This window comes from Lolium perenne, chromosome 4 (genome assembly GCF_019359855.2).
Source record: "Lolium perenne isolate Kyuss_39 chromosome 4, Kyuss_2.0, whole genome shotgun sequence".
NCBI classification, from domain to species: Eukaryota; Viridiplantae; Streptophyta; class Magnoliopsida; order Poales; family Poaceae; genus Lolium; species Lolium perenne.
The window spans coordinates 34,806,953-34,824,540 of record NC_067247.2 but is presented as its reverse complement, the minus strand read 5'-3'; positions in this window follow the sequence as shown (position 1 = coordinate 34,824,540).

Genomic DNA, 17,588 nt, shown 5'->3' with positions numbered 1-17,588 from the left:
ATGCAGGGATGAACCACGGGGGCATCCCCAAGCTTAGAGCTTTCACTCTCCTTGATCCTATTGTATCATCCTCCTCTCTTGATCCTTGAAAACTTCCTCCACACCAAACTCAAAACAAACTCATTAGAGGGTTAGTGCATAATCAAAAATTCACATGTTCAGAGGTGACATAATCATTCTTAACACTTCTGGACATTGCACAAAGCTACTGAAAGTTAATGGAACAAAGAAATCCATCAAACATAGCAAAACAGGCAATGCGAAATAAAAGGCAGAATCTGTCAGAACAGAACAGTCCGTAAAGACGAATTTTTCTGGGGCACTTAACTTGCTCAGATGAAAATGCTCACATTGAATGAAAGTTGCGTACATATCTGAGGATCACTCACGTAAATTGGCAGATTTTTCTGAGTTACCTACAGAGAATACTACTCAAATTCGTGATAGCAAGAAATTTGTTTCTGCGCAGTAATCCAAATCTAGTATGAACCTTACTATCAAAGACTTTACTTGGCACAACAATGCAATAAAATTAAGATAAGGAGAGGTTGCTACAGTAGTAACAACTTCCAAGACTCAAATATAAAACAAAAGTGCAGAAATAAAATCATGGGTTGTCTCCCATAAGCGCTTTTCTTTAACGCCTTTCGGTTAGACGCAGAAAGTGTGTATCAAGTATTGTCAAGAGATGAAGCATTAACATTCTTACCAGGGGCGTTGCGCTTACCCTTCTTACTCTTATTCCTACTCTTTGGTTAAGGGAATACATGACCGCATCCGGGTGTAGAGGTAAAATTTAGAGTGCCTTTCCCAACATCTATGATTGCTCCCACTAGTTTCAGCAGGGATCTTCCAAGTGTGATTTGTCCTGTCCCTACACATTCAATAACGAGATAATCAGTGGATACCGTCCTTCCAAGAAAGGTTGTGAACACACCTTCAGCTATTCCCTTAGGAATTATAACAGAGTTATCGAAGAGAGTTATTCCTTCTCCTCCTTTAGTAAGTTCCCAAAGTGTCAAAGATTCATAAATACTTTTAGGCATAAGGCAAAACTCAGACATAATATCACAACGAGCATGAAAAGTTTCACCACAAATAGAAACTTTAACGGTAGGCACCCACATTGAAGGTTCAAAGCTTAATGGAACATAATCATAATATTCGCGAATCTAGTTGTACCCCTCTTTTAAACAGGATATATTTGTTTCGAGAGTGTTTAATCTATTATGAATGCTAGCAAGAGATGAATCAAAATTATTATTGGAGCTAGATGATGCAATCAATTTTCTTATAGCATTAAAAGTTTGATCCCCATCACAATGAAGGAAATCTCCTCCCACTATAGCATCTAAGGCATATCTATAGCGAAGAATAAGCCCAAAATAAAAGTTACTAAGAAGCAAACTTAGCGTCATTTTAGGTTCAGTTTTACTATAAGAATCAAAAATTCTAGACCAGACTTCTTTAAAACTCTCCTCACCCCCTTGTTTAAAAGTAAAGATCGATTCCTCAGGTGATAGAGTAACAGCTACGGGACTAGTCATGATAACACGATAAAGTAAATGCATGTAACTAATTTTTTGTGTTTTTAATATGGAGAACGCAAACAAGATAGTAAATAAAGTAATGCAAGTAACTATTTTTTTGTATTTTGATATAAGAAAGCAAACAAAACAGTAAATAAAATAAAGTAAGCAAAACAAAAACAAAGTAAAGAGATTGGAAGTGGGAGACTCCCCTTGCAGCGTGTCTTGATCTCCCCAGCAACGGCGCCAGAAAAGCGTTGCTTGTACGCGTAAAGCACACGTCCATTGGGAACCCCAAGAGGAAGGTATGATGCGTGCATCGGCAAGTTTTCCCTCAGTAAGAAACCAAGGTTATCGAACCAGTAGGAGTCAAGAAGCACGTGAAGGTTGTTGGTGGCGGAGTGTAGTGCGGCGCAACACCAGGGATTCCAGTGCCAACGTGTAAACTGCACAACACAATCAAAGTACTTTTCCCCAACGTAACAGTGAGTTTGTCAATCTCACCGGCTTGCTGTAACAAAGGATTAAATGTATAGTGTGGAAGATGATGTTTGCGAAGAACAGTAAAAACAAGTATTGCAGTATATTGTATTCGATGTAAAAGAATGGACTGAGGTCCACAGTTCACTAGTGGTGTCTCTCCAATAAGAAATAGCATGTTGGGTGAACAAATTACAGTTGGGCAATTGACAAATAAAGATGGCATGACAATGCACATACATATCATGATGAGTAGTGTGAAATTCAATTGGGCATTACGACAAAGTACATAGACCGCTATCCAGCATGCATCTATGCCTAAAAAGTCCACCTTCGGGTTAGCATCCGCACCCCTTCCAGTATTAAGTTGCAAACAACAGACAATTGCATTAAGTATGGTGCGTAATGTAATCGACACAAATATCCTTAGATAAAGCATTGATGTTTTATCCCTAGTGGCAACTGCACATTCACAACCTTAGAACTTTCTGTCACTGTCCCAGATTAAATGGGGGCATGAACCCACTATCGAGCATAAATACTCCCTCTTGGAGTTACAAGTATCAACTTGGCTAGAGCCTCTACTAGCAACGGAGAGCATGCAAGATCTTAAACAACACATATATGATAGATTGATAATCAACATAACATAGTATTCCATATTCATCGGATCCCAACAAACGCAACATGTAGCATTACAAATAGATGATCTTAACCATGTTAGGCAGCTCACAAGATCGAACAATGATAGCACATGAGGAGAAGACGACCATCTAGCTACTGCTATAGACCCATAGTCCAGGGGTGAACTACTCACACATCAATCCGGAGGCGATCATAGCGATGAAGAGTCCTCCGGGAGATGATTCCCCTCTCCGGCAGGGTGCCGGAGGCGATCTCCTGAATCCCCCGAGATGGGATTGGCGGCGGCGGCGTCTCTGGAAGGTTTTCCGTATCGTGGCTCTCAGTACTGGGGTATTCGCGACGAAGGCTTTTTATAGGCGGAAGGGCAGGGTCGGGGGGCTGACGGGGGCCCCACACGCTAGGGCGGCGCAGGCCCCCCTAGGCCGCGCGGCCCTAGTGTGGCGGCGCCTCGTCGCCCCACTTCGTATCCCCCTCGGTCTACTGGAAGCTTCGTGGAAAAATAAGCCCCTGGGCGTTGATTTCGTCCAATTCCGAGAATATTTCCTTTTTAGGATTTCTGAAACCAAAAACAGCAGAAAACAACAACTGGCTCTTCGGCATCTTGTCAATAGGTTAGTGCCGGAAAATGCATAAATATGACATAAAGTGTGTATAAAACATGTGAGTATCATCAATAAAGTAGCATGGAACATAAGAAATTATAGATACGTTTGAGACGTATCACTTATCCATCCTATGGGTTTGGGGTTGGTCACATATGCCGACGTCTTCATCTCGCTGACATCGGCTTCAACAAGGACTCTTGAACTAGTTGGTGGTGACGCAGGCCTGGTGTTGAGTTGTCGATGTTGAGGTGGAGACAAAAACTATGTAGAACTTACGGTCTCATCATCCCAAGGACGTGAGGTCTTTGGAGGGTAATTGCTGAAGTGCCTAGGGTCAACATCTTTCGCGACGAACCTAAAAATTACTAGTCAAGAAACTGAGGGCTTGATCCCTGACGACTGCAAAAGTGCAAGTCCACGGAGGAACAAGGTCAGCTCCTTGACAGACTTTGGTGATAACCAAAGACATCATCTTATTGTCCCTTTATATGCATGGCTAAGTCGGCATCCAATCATCAATAGCTGTCGATGGAGATACCTGAGACTTCCAAAAAGGTTGATCCATCAACGGCTTCGAGTCTCCGGGTCTGAGTTGGGGACATCGTCCAATATGTTGGTTTGGTAGAGGATGAGATAGTAGAATCAAAAGCTTTCAAATTCTTTGGAAATCAGAGAGTGAGGTAAGAATTTGAAGTTTTGATGGGATAAGAAGATTTGGAAGCTATTCTTCTGTTTACTAAAGAAAGAATTTGTTTTGTAAATAGTTTTCCCCAAAATATTTGTTTCCTAACTATCGTCCATGCTAACTAAGGTCTCCTACAGTCAGGATGGCTCTGATACCAGCTCTGTGGGGACCCGGACTAGATGTCTGAAATACCCTTTATGTATACAGTTCACGATCCCATGATCAGTGCGCCGTGAACACATAACGGAACTGATATCAAAGTTACATCATCCATTAAAAAATAGAATAAGAAAATTACAATAAGGTCACATGACCAATCTTTACATAATAGCCTCGAAGGGCCTAACTTAATCACCGGAGTAGCGGAATCACTTCAACAGCGCAGAGCCCAAGTCATCTACCATAACACTACAGGCAACTGAGTGGGAGAACGTTCGTAGCTTGCATAGACGTCGTCCAATCCTTCTTCATTTGTCGAATTCCTCCAAGTCTGGCCAAGTAAATAGCCAGGGACAAAGCCGTGAGTACATTGGAATTGTACTCGCAAACCATCAAGAAGGTGCATTACAAGAGAGCAAGATAACAAGTCCTAATTATGATGACAAGAGGGAAAGACTAGTTTCTCTTGTGGATATAGCATCCCCACAATTAGGAGAGGGGACACTTCAAGGGGTTCCCTCAAAAGAAGGATAAATAGCAAGCGATCAAAAGATGACTTGCCTTGGTTGGCTATTTGTCCCTGGTCTTCCTCAAGTCTTCAAATCTTTCCTCTCCTTCAATCCCGTCAACGCCGCGAAATAAAAGTACACAAACAAGCACAATCACAATCCAATTATTCACCACGTCACATAAAGCAAATAAAACATAGAACAAGGTTCAAAGAGTTGGTTTTAGTTATAAAAAAATCTCTCCAAGTGGATTTATAATTTTTTTTGAAATTTGAAAACCAAAGATATAGATTCTTAGAACAACTTCTATGGATAGATCCTAAACAATTAGTCAAACTAGTTATGCACTCAAACATCATGTAAAATTTGATAAAAATGGATAGGTTCTGTCAAAGCAAAACTAAACAACGTTGTCTCACTGAAAAAAGAATTTCCAATGGTTTTATATCAAACTTCAAAAGTAAACTACACGACGAACAAGATTAAATGGCCATTTAAATAACCATTTAATCTAGAAAAAATCTAACAGATTTAATACCAGTGGCAAACGAAAGATATTAAAATTTGCAAGCTAATGGCGTTGGTTTCATTGCATTTTGATTTGTAGATTTTGAGATATTGAAATGTCAAGTTCACATGTCATATAACGAGTTTAAGACGAGTTTAAGGAAGAATGCCGCGGACCGAAACTAATTCGGCCGCGCGGGACAGAACGGACCGACCCAACAGCGCGTCTGGGTGTGAGGGGAAAAGATTAAAAAATCTGACTACGGGTCCCACATGTGATTCTTTTTCTTAAAACTGAAGGGGTAAGCTGCCCTTGGATCTGGATCTAACGGTTGGTATCTACCCAAATGATTTAAGCTGCTTTAAAAAAAATCCGTGCTCACAGGCTACGTACATGCATCATCTTCAACCCTCGCGTCTGCTAGCTGAATACTACGACGGATCCTCGGGAGCTCACCTGGGATGGCCGGAGATGACGGAGTCGACGTGGTAATGACGCGGGGACTCGGTGCAGAGCACTTTCTCGCCTCCCTGGTATTGGCGAGCTCTCGGGTCGACGGCGCGGACGGACGGGTTGCTGGCAGGGCGGTGCTCGTTGGGCGCAGGAGCATGGCGGCTCGGGAGCTCGTCGTCCGCCGGAAGGAGGCGTCGTGGACGTCGAGGAGGGCCGGAGCAACGCCTCTTGACGTCTAGCTCGATCAGGTACTCCTCCACGCGGCAGCACGGTCAACTTCTTCTACGGCGGGCTGCTCCGATGTCGACGACGGCGGCTGTTTCCATCGTTTCCGAACGGAGCGGGGCATTGCGTTAGAACGCGCGAAGCCAGTAGAAGATAACTAATCAGAGATGGAGGGAAAAGGGTGTCGGGAACGAGCATAACCTTGCTCGCCTCCGCTCGGTGACGAAGAACGGCAACTCGTTCTTCCTCGCCGTGGAGGAGAGGAAGTGGCGCCGAAGCAGCTCTGGTGGCCAGGATGAGTGAGTGGAGAGGGAATGGTGTTATGAGGCGATGGGAGAGACTGGGGCGTGGCTTTTATAGCCGGGGTTGGCGTAGGATGGACGCGGGCGCGCGCCGGTGGTTTCGGCCAATGGTTGTGCGAGGGCTGACGTATGGGCGGCGCTCGCTGCTGACGTTGCCATGCAGCCATCAGAAAGGGAGGGCAGGCACGACGGTCGTTTGGGCTTGGGGTCGTGCTCGCGTCTGGGACGTCTTCGTGGGGTCCTGGTTGCCGAGCAAGGTTGGGTTATGCTAGGGCGCTGGTTTGTGCGTTGGTGTTGACCTGGGTCGGGTGTGTTACGTGCTAGGTCGAACGGGTGGGCTAGCTCGGTCTGTCGCGCCCGTGGTGACCGCGTCCAAGCCGAGCACAGGAAGGTGCGTTCAGGCATGGTGGTGTCCGTGGTGTGGATCTGGGTGTGTGTCGTGGTGGTTCACGTTGAGCAGATGCGCTGGTATAGGATGGGCACAAGTTTTGATCAACACTTGGCCACGACCCTCTCTTCCTCTCTTTCTTTTTCTTTGCCAAAATAATGTGGCCCAAGGGTGCATGGATGATCAGATTAGATACACTGGTAGGAGGCAGAGAGAGGTTGGCAAGTAAGGTTTGCTTTTGGAAAAGAAGAAACGTGCTTTGGTCAAAATTGTCCAAAATTTGTCGTGAAAAAGATTCTAGCATTTTGACAAAGGAAGTGTATTTTTTTAGTTTAAAAGGGATGAAAAGATGTGGTGCACTACTTCACAAGTTTGGGAAAATTTACGAAAAGGTTTGAACCTCCTCTTTTTTTTTAGAATTTCGAAAATAGCCGAAAAGATATATTGGAGATTTTGAATAACCAAGATGGTCTTTGGACAAATTATGTCCCTTTCCCAAATATGGGATTTGCATAATTTTACCAAATTTTAAAATAAAAGGTTAGATGCATGCATGATAGAATAATAATTTCAATGCATTAAGTGAAAAGTGAAGTTTGAAAAAGAGTAAACCTTTGTAAATATTATTTTTGGAAAAACTATTGAGGTATTATTCCTCACACTCTTTTCTTGATAACAAAAATCAAAAATCAGTTTGTAAATAAGTTTGATAACTAAGGAGGGATATAGTTTTTAAGTGGCTAAGTGAGGGAGGAAACAAAATTTAAACATGACTTTTTTTGGGGAGAATACATGAAGAAATATTATCTCCAAACCTCTTTTTTTAAATAAAACAAAACAAAAGAGAAAGAATTTTATAGGTCATAGAGACGCATTGTTTTGTTTCAAAAAATGAGGAGGATTTCAAAATAGAGTAGTAGTAGGAACCTTAGCATGCACAAATGTCATGGTGGTAAGGTTAGTGCCATTATGCTAAGAATATATGTGTTGGCCAGGAAGCAACGATTGAGATTTAAGCACAAAGTCTTGTTAGAGCTATGGTCATGTAGTTCCTGAGTAGGAGTGGAAGACATTAGGGTGAGGTTTGAATAGATTTTTCTTAAGGTGAAGATCCCATTGGATTCATGTGTTTTTAGAGCACACAAAAGATGTATTAGTGGAAATGACAATGCCATAGATATTTGATCACATATCAAATAGTCTTAAGATTTGGTTTGGTGTCTATGGCCTTGATTTTTATTTAGATTAAACAAATAGGCTTACTTGAAATATTTGAAAAAGACGAGAGGGTTTTAGAAGACTAGAATGATCCATAGAGGAAATAGAAAATATGGATCATTCCATTTTATTTTAAGAAACCAAAACTACATGCAAAGGCTTTCGCAAGATTTTAAAGTCACACAAAGTGATGGTAAACCATTTGGCAAAATACTTTTGTGCCAAAATAAAAAATATCTTTTAGAAACCTTTTATGTTACCATGATCAAAGGTGATCATAGCCAAATTTAAAAGGAAAGGTTTTTGACAAGATCTTTTGAATTAAGATCTTTAAAAACGAGCACAACACGACAATTCCTCTACCAGCAGATCAAGGAAATTCATTTACAAGAAGAACAAGACAATTCATCTTAATTAGCCTTTAGAAAAAGTTTTTGTTCCTCCTAATTTTTGCACTTTAGACAACTAAATAGGGTTGCAAAAGTTGGGGTGTTACACTTAGTCCAGAAGCTCGCTTCCGACCAATTCAAGAGGAATTAGCAGGATTTTTGTGAGGGAAGTCCTCCATCCTAAAGGAGAACACTATTACGAGGACGAAGAACTTCTGATGCAGTAAATTGTGTATGGAAATTTGTTCGAAGTTATATATGGTCACCCGAGATTGAATATATATTGTATATATTCCTCTTGAATTCTTCTTATTTGAAATTTCAAACTTGTTTGAAATTGTACATTCATATGCATCAACGTGTAACATGCATGTATATAGTAGCGTAGAATATGTGTAGTGAAACTTCTTCAAACTTAAAATAAAACACAAAACAAAATATAAAATAAATAAAACACAAAAAATTAAAAAGAAACCAGATTTAAGGGGCTACAACCCTAAACCTGCGGAGACCTTTAGTCAGGCCAACCGCGACTAAAGATCCTCCGCCTCGATGGACGCCTGGCGCCCACGTGGATGGACATTTAGTCGCGGTTCGTAAGCAACCGCGACTAAAGGGGGGGGGGCCTTTGGTCGCGCATAATTAATCCCGGTTGCGCAACCGGGATTAATGGCAGTTGCGAACCGCGACTAAAGGCCGTTTTTCTACCGGTGTCAGTTCAACTTTACAGTTTCATGTGTATTTACATGGCAATAAGGGCAATAATGACATGGGTAGTTTTCGTGGCGATTTGTGGCCATGAACTCGTAGGTCGCTGCGGCGGCGGTGAGCCATGATCAGGGAAGATGAACAGTGGCCGTCTATTACAGGAGGAACACGAGCAAGCAAAGCGACTTGTCCTTCTCTAGCCCAAAGGTGAGGGAGCGAAGCGAGTAGCCCCTGTCCAGCCCAAGTAGCGCCGGCCTAAGCCCATGTGGTGAAAACTGGGGAGAGGGAAAGAGCGACCAGCGACACCAAGTGACAAGACCAGCGAGCTAGGAACGACGGTTCGAATTGAAGATGGCGTGGAGACACGAGAGGCTTTGAAAACCAGGTAGTAGGGGTCTTCTAAAGTAGGGGTCTTCTATTTAGAGATAGAAGATTATTATATAAATCTATACCTAATAATAAAGGTGTTAAGATTTCTACCAAAATTTTCGTCCAATTTTTTGTTGAACCGTCTAAAATACATAATACTGCAATTGCCATCCTATCCATGCGTACCGGTTCGCTAATTTCGATCACGTTCATGTCGCTTCAGTAGGTTGTCTAGGGCTCTGGGCTCCCGTGTATTGAAACATGGCCACTAGCTTGGATTTGATCCACATCATTATGCGGTGCTAAGTCAACACAATACCGAATAGTCCCACCTCGCTCGTATATACGGAGTTCCACTGGTTTATATGTCTAAGTTATTTGGGACAGAACAAGCTGAGTTAAATAGCATGCATCATCAAATATGGAGCACATGAATTGCACACTCCTGGCATATGGGAGGCAGATTAAACGATTATGAGGGAGCGGAAGGAAAGATCAGACGAATTTGGAAAAAAGAGGCGTTCCGCCCGGAAATCTCGCACATGCGCCGGAGACGAGCGAAGCGGGGAAAAACGAGGCCGAGGGAGGAGGGGACGCGCATGGACTGGGGGAGTTGGATGCGTTGGTCCTGCCGGCGGGGGAAACGAGGCCGAGGCGGCGGCGAGTGGACGCGGTTGCTGGAGGGGCGCCAGGAACGAAGGCGCTCGACGAAGAGCGCATAAAGGAAGACGGCGGAGGCTCGCCGGCCGGCGGCGGGACTGATACGTCTCCGACGTATCGATAATTTCTTATGTTCCATGCCACATTATTGATGATATCTACATGTTTTATGCACACTTTATGTCATATTTGTGCATTTTCTGGAACTAACCTATTAACAAGATGCCGAAGTGCCAGTTGCTGTTTTCTGCTGTTTTTGGTTTCAGAAATCCTAGTAAGGAAATATTCTCGGAATTGGACGAAATCAACGCCCAGGGTCCTATTTTGCCACGAAGCTTCCAGAAGACCGAAGAGTCAACGAAGTGGGGCCACGAGGTGGCCAGGAGGGCAGGCGGCGCGGCCCCACCCTTGGCCGCGCCGATCTGTCTCCTGGGCCCCTCGCGACGCCCCCTGACCTACCCTTCCGCCTACTTAAAGCCTTCGTCGCGAAACCCCCAGTACCGAGAGCCACGAGACGGAAAACCTTCCAGGGACACCTCTAGTGAACTGTGGACCCCGGTCCAATTCTCTATACTGAAATACAATCTACTGCAATACTCGTTCTACTGTTTTCTGCAAACAATCATCATCCACACTATACATCTAATCCTTTGTCACAGCAAGCCGGTGAGATTGACAACATCACTGTTTCGTTGGGGCAAAGTACTTGGTTTGTGTTGTGCAGGTTCCACGTTGGCGCCGGAATCCCTGGTGTTGCGCCGCACTACATCTCGCCGCCATCAACCTTCAACGTGCTTCTTGACTCCTACTGGTTCGATAAACCTTGGTTTCATACTGAGGGAAACTTGCCGCTGTACGCATCACACCTTCCTCTTGGGGTTCCCAACGGACGCGTGCTGTACGCGTATCAAGCTCTTTTTCTGGCGCCGTTGCCGGGGAGATCAAGACACGCTGCAAGGGGAGTCTCCACATCCCAATCTCTTTACTTTGTTTTGTCTTGCTTTATTTTATTTACTACTTTGTTTGCTGCACTAAATCAAAATACAAAAAAAATTAGTTGCTAGTTTTACTTTATTTACTGTTTTGCACTCTATATCAAAAACACAAAAAAATTAGTTACTTGCATTTACTTTATCTAGTTTGTTTCATTTACTACTGCTAAAATGGGTACTCCTGAAAATACTAAGTTGTGTGACTTCACAACCACAAATAATAATGATTTCTTATGCACACCTATTGCTCCACCTGCTACTACAGCAGAATTCTTTGAAATTAAACCTGCTTTACTGAATCTTGTTATGCGAGAGCAATTTTCTGGTGTTAGTTCTGATGATGCTGCTGCCCATCTCAATAATTTTGTTGAACTATGTGAAATGCAAAAATATAAAGATGTAGATGGTGAAATTATAAAATTAAAATTGTTCCCTTTCTCATTAAGAGGAGGAGCTAAAGATTGGTTGCTATCTCTGCCTAAGAATAGTATTGATTCATGGACTAAATGCAAGGATGCTTTTATTGGTAGATATTATCCCCCTGCTAAAATTATATCTTTGAGGAGTAGCATAATGAATTTGAAACAATTGGATACTGAGCATGTTGCACAAGCATGGGAAAGAATGAAATCTTTGGTTAAAAATTGCCCAACCCATGGACTGACTACTTGGATGATCATCCAAACCTTTTATGCAGGACTGAATTTTTCTTCGCGGAACCTATTGGATTCAGCTGCTGGAGGTACCTTTATGTCCATCACTCTTGGTGAAGCAACAAAGCTTCTTGATAATATGATGATCAATTACTCTGAATGGCACACGGAAAGAGCTCCGCAAGGTAAGAAGGTAAATTATGTCGAAGAAACCTCTTCCTTGAGTGATAAGATTGATGCTATTATGTCTATGCTTGTGAATGGTAGGACTAATGTTGATCCTAATAATATTTCGTTAGCTTCATTGGTTGCCCAAGAAGAACATGTTGATGTAAACTTCATTAAAAATAATAATTTCAACAACAATGCTTACCGGAACAATTCTAGTAACAACTATAGGCCATATCCTTATAATAATGGCAACGGCTATAGTAATTCTTATGGGAATTCTTACAACAATAATAGGAATACACCCCCTGGACTTGAAGCCATGCTTAAAGAATTTATTAGTACACAAACTGCTTTTAACAATTCTGTTGAAGAAAAGCTTGGGAAAATTGATATTCTTGCTTCTAAAGTCGATAGTCTTGCTGCTGATGTTGATCTTTTGAAATCGAAAGTTATGCCTAATGAAAATCATCATAATAAAATTGTTACTATAGCAAATGCCATCCAAGTTAGAATTAATGAGAATATAAGATTGATGGCCGAATTGCGTGCTAGGTGGGAAAGAGAAGAAAATGAAAAAGAAGATAATATAGCTAAAGTTTGGACTATTACCACCACTAGTAATGCTAATGCTACACAAGTTGCTGCACCTCCTACTATTAATAATAAAATAATTGGTGTTAGCAATGTTTCCACTTCTAATGCAAAGCACGAGAAACTGCCTGAAACTGCTAAATCATTAAATCGCTCGTGATAAAACTGCTGAAATTTTTTCCAACATTGGGGATGATGATCCCATTTCTTTAGATTATAATGGTTTGAATTTTGATGATTGCCACATCTCTGAAGTTATAAAGTTCTTACAAAAACTTGCTAAGAGTCCTAACGCTAGTGCTATAAATTTGGCTTTCACGCAACATATTACAAATGCTCTCATAAAAGCTAGAGAAGAGAAACTAGAACGCGAAGCTTCTATTCCTAGAAAGCTAGAGGATGGTTGGGACCCATCATTAAGATGAAGGTCAATGATTTTGATTGCAATGCTTTGTGTGATCTTGGTGCAAGTATTTCTGTTATGCCTAAGAAAATTTATAATATGCTTGACTTGCCACCGCTGAAAAATTGTTATTTGGATGTTAATCTTGCTGATCATTCTACAAATAAACCTTTGGGGAAAGTTGATAATTTTCGCATTACCGTTAACAATAACCTTGTCCCCGTTTATTTTGTTGTCTTGGATATTGAATGCAATGCATCTTGTCCCATTATATTGGGAAGACCTTTTCTTCGAACTGTTGGTGCTATCATTGATAGGAAGGAAGGTAATATAAAATATCAATTTCCTCTCAAGAAAGGTATGGAACACTTCCCTAGAAAGAGAATGAAGTTACCTTTTGATTCTATTATTAGAACAAATTATGATGTTGATACTTCGTCTCTGGATAATACTTGATACACACTTTCTGCGCCTAGCTGAAAGGCGTTAAAGAAAAGCGCTTATGGGAGACAACCCATGTTTTTACTACAGTATTTTGTTTTATATTTGTGTCTTGGAAGTTGTTTACTACTGTAGAAACCTCTCCTTATCTTAGTTTAGTGTTTTGTTTTGCCAAGTAAAGTCGTTGATAGTAAGGTTCATACTAGATTTGGATTACTGCGCAGAAACAGATTTCTTTGCTGTCACGAATCTGGGCAAAATTCTCTGTAGGTAAATCAGACAATTATGCCAATTTACGTGAGTGATCCTCAGATATGTACGCAACTTTCATTCAATTTGAGCATTTTCATTTGAGCAAATCTGGTGCCTCAATAAAATTCGTCAATACGAACTATTCTGTTTTTGACAGATTCTGCCTTTTATTTCGCATTGCCTATTTTGCTATGCTTGATGGATATTTCGATTCCATTGACTTTCAGTAGCTTTGTGCAATGTCCAGAAGTGTTAAGAATGATTATGTCACCTCTGAACATGTATATTTTGATTGTGCACTAACCCTCTAATGAGTTGTTTCGAGTTTGGTGTGGATGATGTTTTCAAGGATCAAGAGAGGGAGATGATACTACATGATCAAGGAGAGTGAAAGCTCTAAGCTTGGGGATGCCCCGGTGGTTCACCCCTGCATATATCAAGAAGACTCAAGCGTCTAAGCTTGGGGATGCCCAAGGCATCCCCTTCTTCATCGACAACATTATCAGGTTCCTCCCCTGAAACTATATTTTTATTCCGTCACATCTTATGTGCTTTGCTTGGAGCGTCGGTTTGTTTTTGTTTTTGTTTTGTTTGAATAAAATGGATCCTAGCATTCATTGTGTGGGAGAGAGACACGCTCCGCTGTTGCATATGGACAAGTATGTCCTTAGGCTTTACTCATAGTATTCATGGCGAAGTTTCTTCTTCGTTAAATTGTTATATGGTTGGAATTGGAAAATGATACATGTAGTAATTGCTATAATGTCTTGGATGATGTGATACTTGGCAATTGTTGTGCTCATGTTTAAGCTCTTGCATCATATACTTTGCACCCATTAATGAAGAAATACATAGAGCATGCTAAAATTTGGTTTGCATATTTGGTCTCTCTAAAGTCTAGATAATTTCTAGTATTGAGTTTGAACAACAAGGAAGACGGTGTAGATTCTTATAATGTTTACAATATGTCTTTTATGTGAGTTTTGCTGCACCGCTTCATCCTTGTGTTTGTTTCAAATAGCCTTGCTAGCCTAAACCTTGTATCGAGAGGGAATACTTCTCATGCATCCAAAATACTTGAGCCAACCACTATGCCATTTGTGTCCACCATACCTACCTACTACATGGTATTTCTCCGCCATTCCAAAGTAAATTGCTTGAGTGCTACCTTTAAATTTCTATCCTCTACATTTACAATATATAGCTCATGGGACAAATAGCCTAAAAACTATTGTGGTATTGAATTTGTACTTATGCACTTTATCTCTTATTAAGTTGCTCGTTGTGCGATAACCATGTTCCTGGGGACGCCATCAACTACTCTTTGTTGAATATCATGTGAGTTGCTATGCATGTTCGTCTTGTCTGAAGTAAGGGCGATTTACCACCTTAATGGTTAGAGCGTGCATATTGTTAGAGAAGAACATTGGGCCGCTAACTAAAGCCATGATTCATGGTGGAAGTTTCAGTTTTGGACATATATCCTCAATCTCATATGGGAAAATTAATTGTTGCTACATGCTTATGCATAAAAGAGGAGTCCATTATCTGTTGTCTATGTTGTCCCGGTATGGATGTCTAAGTAGAGAATAATCAATAGCGAGAAATCCAATGCGAGCTTTCTCCTTAGACCTTTGTACTGGCGGCATAGAGGTACCCCTTTGTGACACTTGGTTAAAACATGTGCATTGCGATAATCCCGGTAATCCAAGCTAATTAGGACAAGGTGCGGGCACTATTAGTTACTATGCATGAGGCTTGCAACTTGTAAGATATAATTTACGTGACACATATGCTTTATTACTACCGTTGACAAAATTGTTTCTTGTTTTCAAAATCAAAGCTCTAGCACAAATATAGCAATCGATGCTTTCCTCTTTGAAGGACCATTCTTTTACTTTTATTGTTGAGTCAGTTCACCTATTTCTCTCCATCTCAAGAAGCAAACACTTGTGTGAACTGTGCATTGATTCCTACATATTTGCATATTGCACTTGTTATATTACTTTGCATTGACAATATCCATGAGATATACATGTTATAAGTTGAAAGCAACCGCTGAAACTTAATCTTCCTTTGTGTTGCTTCAATGCTTCTACTATGAATTATTGCTTTATGAGTTAACTCTTATGCAAGACTTATTGATGCTTGTCTTGAAGTACTATTCATGAAAAGTCTTTGCTATACGATTCATTTGTTTACTCATGTCATTTACATTGTTTTGATCGCTGCATTCATTACATATGCTTACAATAGTATGATCAAGGTTATGATGGCATGTCACTCCAGAAATTATCTTTGTTTATCGTTTACCTGCTCGGAACGAGCAGAAACTAAGCTTGGGGATGCTGATACGTCTCCGACGTATCGATAATTTCTTATGTTCCATGCCACATTATTGATGATATCTACATGTTTTATGCACACTTTATGTCATATTTATGCATTTTCTGGAACTAACCTATTAACAAGATGCCGAAGTGCCAGTTGCTATTTTCTGCTGTTTTTGGTTTCAGAAATCCTAGTAAGGAAATATTCTCGGAATTGGATGAAATCAACGCCCAGGGTCCTATTTTGCCACGAAGCTTCCAGAAGACCGAAGAGTCAACGAAGTGGGGCCACGAGGTGGCCAGGAGGGCAGGCGGCGCGGCCCCACCCTTGGCCGCGCCGACCTGTCTCCTGGGCCCCTCGCGACGCCCCCTGACCTACCCTTCCGCCTACTTAAAGCCTTCGTCGCGAAACCCCCAGTACCGAGAGCCACGAGACGGAAAACCTTCCAGAGACACCTCTAGTGAACTGTGGACCCCGGTCCAATTCTCTATACTGAAATACAATCTATTGCAATACACGTTCTACTGTTTTCTGCAAACAATCATCATCCACACTATACATCTAATCCTTTGTTACAGCAAACCGGTGAGATTGACAACATCGCTGTTTCGTTGGGGCAAAGTACTTGGTTTGTGTTGTGCAGGTTCCACGTTGGCGCCGGAATCCCTGGTGTTGCGCCGCACTACATCTCGCCGCCATCAACCTTCAACGTGCTTCTTGACTCCTACTGGTTCGATAAACCTTGGTTTCATACTGAGGAAAAACTTGCCGCTGTACGCATCACACCTTCCTCTTGGGGTTCCCAACGGACGCGTGCTGTACGCGTATCAGGAACCAGTCGCGCGGAGCAGGGACGCGAGGCAAGGCGCGCGAGGTTGTTGGAGGTCTATGGAGCAGGCAGGGACGCTGGCTCGAGCGATGGAGATCGAGGGAGAGAGGCTCGGGGTCCACACTAGGATGCGTGCGGGGGGGCAAAGAGTGGAGAGGTGGGAGGACTTATGGTTTCTGGAAACAGCCGAAGGCGGGGATGGGAATGCAAAAAGGCCAGGGGCACCGGTTGGGGGTGCTAGGTTTTCTGTCTGGGCTGTGCTACGTTTGGCCGGCTGGCCCATGCTGGGCCTGGCCGGTTGGGAGTCTTCTCTTAAAAAAATATTTTTCTATTATTTTTTTGTGTTTGTTTTAAAACCATTTGCAACTTTTATATAAGAAAATAAGCAGAAAATAGGGTTTTCATTTGGGATAAAATGATAGAATAATTTTTGCAACAAAATAGAGTTTTATAAAATAATTTTTGAGTTCAAAGGCCTTGGACTTTGCTGGCCGGTTGGATATTTGGGACTACTTAGTGTCGTAAATTTGTGACATCCTTTTCGGGATGGAAGTGGTAATGATATTCTTCATTGCCAGCCAATAAAAATCAATTCGAGCTATAAATTCGTTTAGATTTACCTAAATACAATTAAAGGGTGATGATCACCATCATTATGCGGTTTTACAAGTCGGTCAAACGAGGGCCTCGCATCTAACCTTTTTATAATTAATTATGTTTGTTATCAATAGAAGAAAATCTGATCAACATCGATGATGGCGACTAAGAAGAGAAGTGTCAACATGGATGGTGACTACAGGATGGATTGTTGCTGCCGTTTTGGCGTGTTTGGTTTGCTGCTACAAAGGATGTAGCATGACTTTTTTTTTGTAATACTTCTTCATTTTTTGGTTGTATGCATCCATATTGCCACTAGGGCATTGCTCTGCCGCGTGATGGAGAAGTATTAACACGGATGGTTTACTTAAGTGTTCAGTATTTATTTATCCCAATACAACGCACGGACTGATATAAAATTGTAACCACAAGAGAAAGGCATGGCCGTGAAAGTGGATTTTTATTTAGAATTATATTTACGCTGACTATAAAACGC